This window comes from Pristiophorus japonicus, chromosome 5, assembly GCF_044704955.1.
Source record: "Pristiophorus japonicus isolate sPriJap1 chromosome 5, sPriJap1.hap1, whole genome shotgun sequence".
NCBI lineage: Eukaryota > Metazoa > Chordata > Chondrichthyes > Pristiophoridae > Pristiophorus > Pristiophorus japonicus.
In genome coordinates this window covers 280,989,773-280,995,762 of record NC_091981.1, presented here as the reverse complement: position 1 = coordinate 280,995,762, position 5,990 = coordinate 280,989,773, and the positions used below count along the sequence as shown (strand labels likewise).

Below are 5,990 nucleotides of genomic sequence, written 5' to 3'. Positions count from 1 at the left end.
TGAAAGGCGCTGTATAATGCAAATACTTGTTTTCTTTCCATTTGAGGGAGGCCTTTCTGCTATTAACCTGCAACCATAAGAACATAAGAAATAGGAGCAGGAGTAGGCCATATGGCCCCTCGAGCCTGCTCCGCCATTTAATACGATCATGGCTGATCTGATCATGGACTCAGCTCCACTTCCCCGCCCGCTCCCCATAACCCCTTATCGTTTAAGAAACTGTCTGTATCTGTCTTAAATTTATTCAATGTCCCAGCTTCCACAGTTCTCTGAGGCAGCGAATTCCACAGATTTACAACCCTCTGAGAGAAGAAATTTCTCCTCATCTCAGTTTTAAATGGGCGGCCCCTTATTCTAAGATTCTTCCCCCTAGTTCTAGTCTCCCCTGTCAGTGGAAACATCCTCTCTGCATCCACACTGTCAAGCCCCCTCATAATACTTATAGGTTACGATAAGATCCCCTCTCATCTGCAGGAGAATGCTTGAAAGACACCAGTTGTTAGCGGCAGTGCCTTTCATTGAAGCCCAAGGTCAAGCAAGGACTGTTTCAACTAAGCTGCCGTCAAACCTTTATATCAAAAGTTCCAACTCCCCTCAACCAAGTAGTAATTCCCCGAATCTACGTTCTCCTGCTCGGTTGGGAGAACAGGCGGGCTCGGCCCATTGCTGTCGCCATAGTTACCAGCAGTGCTGCTCCTTGGCTAACCGCGGTTTGAACGAGAAAGGGAGGAGTGGATATGACATTAAACCCGTTCATCTATTTTCGAGGTGGTCGAGCGTGGAGCTTTTACATTTGCGATTCTCATCGCTGCCCTCATTGTCAGTGTAACGGAATGGAACGGACCACCACGACCCAGACTGGATCTGATCAGGCCCAGTCTGGGGGAAATATTATATCCCACAATGCGTTTCGTAGCCCCTGTCAAATCTTTCTGCTGCTAACTTGTCCCAGTCTCCCTTGTATTTGCCTGATTCAGTCAGCCCCCCCCGCTGGCTCCCATAGCTGGACATTCGATACCTTTTGTCACCACACTGCATAAAGTGGTGAAATCTAAACTGCTTCTGCTAAATTCGAAGCTCCGCTCTTGTTCCTTGCGTGATTTTATGTCTTTTTCTATGTCCAAATGAGTCTGGGCAGTGGTGTAAGCAGGCTTTTCCTGTATCGTGGAGTCATAGCTTAGCCAACACTGTCCTCACCATGTACCATCCTCCCTCAGGGGAGCCAAACCTGGCCTTCCCTAATATGGGAACACTGAGGCCACACTCAGGGGCCGAAATTCATCACTCACCACCCGCTGCCGCTGATATTGCTCTTCTTACATAATAAGAGCATAAGAAATAGGAACAGGAGTAGGCCTGCTCCGCCATTTAATAAGATCATGGCTGATCCGATCATGGATTCCGCTCCCCATAACTGCTCATCCCCTTATTGTTTAAGATACTGTCTATCTCTGTCTTAAATGTATTTAATGTCCCAGCTTCCACAGCTCTCTGAGGCAGTGAATTCCACAGATTTACAACCCTCAGAGAAGAAATTTCTCTCATCTCAGTTTTAAACGGGCGGCCCCTTATTCTAAGATCATGCCCCCTAGTTCTTGATCCTCCCAGTGCCACTTTTGGGGTGGCCTAGAGCGGGTGGGAGGGGAGAGCCACCGAGAACGCCGAGTGACGCAACTGAGCTCCCGCCGGCCGAGCTCCCAGATTCCTGCGGGCGGGAGTCGGCGGCAGAGCAGGGTTGGACCGCCGGCTGGACGTTAGTCTGTCCCCGACGATATGTCGGAAGAACCCGGAAAAAAAGGTAAGTGAACATTTTAAATTGTTTTTTTTTCAACAACGACTTACCTGCATGGGGTCCCCTGGAGGTCTTCCGATAGTTTTTTTGGGGGGTTTTTATTGGTGGTTTTCTTTTTCTAGCTCTTAGACCCTCCGTGGGCCCGACTCCATCCTCGGCGGCACTTGGGCGGCAAGAGCCTCTGCCGCCAAGAATGTGACCTCCCGCCCGCTGCCGCCCAGATTGGCGACGTACGTCTTCCATTTGCCGCCCGCCGACCTCCGAGGGACCTCGGCCATGAATAACCTGCCCAAAGTACTGTCCGGTACCTCGGCGGCCATCGGCGGTACTCTGGGCGGCACTTGGGCGGGCAGAGGCCTTGATGAAAATTGGCCCCTAAGAGTTTTTGTTTGGACACCAAGGGATATGGGAATAGGGAGCAAAGTGGAGTTCAGGTCGAAGATCAGCCATGATCTTACTGAATGGCGGAGCAGGCTCGAGGGGCCGTTCGGCCTACTCCTGCTCCTAGTTCTTATGTTCTTATTTGGCAGCACCCCTTGCGCCAGTATAACAGACCAGGGTTTGAAGCTGGGACTCGTCTGGCCTGTATGGCTCAGCTACTTACTGAGCTATCGAGGAGCTTTTGGCTATAATTATTTGCATAGGATTTTGTTTAAGATATCAACATATGGACAATGGCGGACAGGAAAAGACCCTGGTCCATTCAGCCTGTCCCACACAATTTGTAAAACCTTGTGCATCACAATATATACACTCCCCATCCCACCCCAACAACCATGTGATCTCCTGGGAGAGGCAAGGTGTAAAGTCCTGTCCCCTCAGTACAGATTCACACGAGGCATGTAGTGAAGTCAAGGTCACTCTGGACCTGCACCTTTTATTTCCCAGCTCTGGAATGCAGCACTTGCCTGAGACCTGTCCTTATATACCTGTCTCTTGCATGTGCACCCCCAGTGGTAAGGTATGCTGGTGGTTACAGGTCAAATCTTATTACAGTCATGTATAGCATGTTGGGATACAGTTATATATAATAATGTAAGATATATGACACAAGGAACCAGATTTTAAAAACCCAGACCAATTTGGGGGGTGGGGGGGGTGGAGAAATTCCTCTCCAACCCCCTTAGGCGATCAAAATGAATCCAGATCGCTCTGTCTCACCTTTCGTAAGAAATTATCTCTGGCCCTACCAGAAACAGATCCAGCTCTCGCTTGAAGGAATTCAGCGAATCGGTGTCCACCATTCTTTGGAAAACCCTTCTCTCTGGGAAAAGAACCATATCCTGATATCTAAGCTAGATCTGACTTTACACAGCTTAGAATTGTGACCCCCTGGTCCTCCCTAACCTATTTAATTCATTGGTTGCAACATGGATCTTAACAACTGGTTCTTCCCCTTCATTTTCCAAGTTCCTTTCCAGCCGTTTCGAGATATCCCTTCCCCAGGTGAGCAACACACCCTCCAGGACTGCCTTTATTGATCATTTGCAAACAACAATGACTTGCACTTATAATGGCAACTTCAATGTAGAAAAACATCCCATACTGTTCTGAGTCTAGTGTAGATCAAAAAAAGATGGGCCATTTTCTGGTGATCGGAAGGGAAAAGCAAATCCATGAAACATCATAGAAAAAGTGATGAATTTCTGTCACAACGTGATTTCTGCAATGTTTTTGGCCGCTGTGTTGTTATAAATGTTTTGGAAGATTCTCTCCAGTCTATTTGTGTCAATAGTGTATGCTTTCCGGACAGTTCCCTCTGGTCACTGTGTGTCGTTGTCGTAAACGTTCCACAATATTCCCTCTGGTCATTGTGGAAAGAGCAAACATGTACTTTTTTTTAACAACTTGCTTACGGTTTCATAGAATGGTTACAGCACAGAAGGAGGCCATTTGGCCCGTCGAGCCCATGCCGGCTCTCTGCAAGAGCACCTCAGCGAGTTCCACTCCCCCGCCCTTTCCCCGCAGCCCTGCAATTTATTTTCCTTCAGGTACTTATCCAATTCCCTTTTGAAACCAAAATTGAATCTGCCTCCACCACCCTTTCGGGCCGTGAATTCCAGGTTTTCCGCATGTCGCCTTTGGTTCTTCTGCCAATCACCTTAAATCTGTGTCCTCTGGTTCTCGACCCTTCCACCAATGGGATCAGTTTTTCTTGATCTACTCTGTCCAGACCCCTCATGATTTAGAACACCTCTCAAATCTTTTCTCAATCTTCTCTGTTATAAGAACAACCCCAACTTCTCCAATCTATCCAGATAACTATTGCAGATAAGAAATCCTCCCGATTTGTTTACCACATTGTTAACACACAGCGACTGAAGAAATCTGTGAATTTACAAGACTTAAGACTAGAAATTTGGTATCGCCTGCTTTGAGCCGGTGATGGTGCCGGGGAACTACCTTTAGTCCCGGGCAATGTCTACTGCCTTAAAATGCTGTAAGAGGAAAATTTGGCATTAGGGGTACCAGCGGGACATGGGTTAAAGTGCTGGTTACTGCACCGACCCATAAGGAGGTAAAAGGCCTCTCTTCGGCCTTGTACCAAGGCTCCAGAAGTTATCAATTCAATAATATTCCAACAGGATACGATGTGAGAACCTAAACAGACATTGATAAGACCTTGTGAAGAGACCCGAGATAGACTTCATGGCACTAAAGGAAATGTATAACAAATTCCAACCTAGAGATACCATTCTGGGAACGGTTTAAGATGGTCATGAGATCATGGCCTGTCAGTCAGAGCTCATGACCTGTCAATCCGGAGTAGTACTGATAAGGTAGTCCAATTAGAAATCTAGGGAGGTCTTGTCCGGGAACAGAGGGGTTTTTGAAATGTATAAAAGTTGTATGGTTGTGCTGTTCGGGGAGCATCTCCACTCGCAGGCAGCTGTGATGAGGGATGTTCCCGGACGTTCGTAATAAAGATCGTTATACTTTGCCATCCGTCTCTGTCTGCTAACTTCGAGAATCGCTACATGGGCTGGGGCGAGCATCGACCCTCTATATCAGTGGGAAAAGAAGCCTTCCCTCTCTCCCCTCAACAATGTGATATTCAGTTGTATCGCCCCAAGAGCGGAGGGCAGCCCTAAGAGAGGTGTTTCACACTCCTCTTCGTGCGCTGACAGAGCGATAGCGCAGGAGGCCTACTCAATCATCCTAGCGCCTGAAGATGGAAAAAAAAATTCCTGGTGAAAATGTCAATAAATAAACTTCACACACACTTCCCCACGACTGCAACAAATGAATAGAAGTTTAAAAACTGAAATTTCATCACTTACTTTGCACTGCGGACGACACTGCCCCGGGATCGACGCTGCACTGATTGCTTTCCCTCGCCGGTTTCAGCGCCAGGCGCTACCGCAGGCAAAAAATTGAATTTTGCATACGTGTGACTACGGAGGCGTTGGACGCTTGGTGACATCACCGAGTGGCCGGGGCTAGCGAGCGCAGAGCAAACTGTCAATCTTTCCAATTCTTTGTCAAATCACAAACGCCAGAGGTCACCTTGCACACATCAAGGATCACTCTGCGCCAATGCTCTTAGCCAAAAGGCCTAGAGCCACTGCACCGTTCCTGGAAGTACTGCAATACCAGGTTCGTGCCATGGAGGTGGATGGGTCAGGCCCCCCCACACATACACCTCCGTGGAGGTGGATGGGTCAAGCCACCCCACCCACCTCCTATTTCCAAAAAGCATAGGAGAACCACCTTCCTGATCCAGGGAGAACCACTTTGGGGTCATGGTTACTCCCCTGTCAGGTCAGTTACGCATGATCTTAGCCAAAAGGCCGAGAAGCGGACTGTCAGCGCAGCTAAACCTTCACTGAAGGCCGCGGCAGGTGCTGACAGCGCGGCTGGGCAGGAGATGTTTAGCGGGCCCTTAGCGCCCCTCTCTGGTGTTAATGGTGGCGCCCAACAGCCGAATTTCTCCCCTTAAGGTTTTGATGTTGTGCATACAAAGGATGTTTGATTTTTTTTTTAAGTGAAATAAATAATTGGTAACTCTCCTTTCCAGATTAGAACGGACCATCAAAGCGCAGCAACTGGAGATCCATCGCTTGCTCAGCATGTCACGGACACATTGCAATCAGTCCGCAGCCAGCACTCAGACCAACTCCAGCGACCTCAGCAGCCCAGTCCCTTCATCAAGTGCCCAGTCCCTCACACAGGTAGGAGGAGTCCTGTAACCTTTCAC

The 5,990-nt window shown here is 48.5% G+C and overlaps 1 pseudogene; it reads right to left on the bottom strand.

Annotated features, from left to right (window-relative positions):
- Positions 1–5,393: 5,393 nt before the first annotated feature.
- LOC139264940 (U2 spliceosomal RNA) lies at positions 5,394–5,595 on the bottom strand (annotated as a pseudogene).
- Positions 5,596–5,990: the final 395 nt, after the last annotated feature.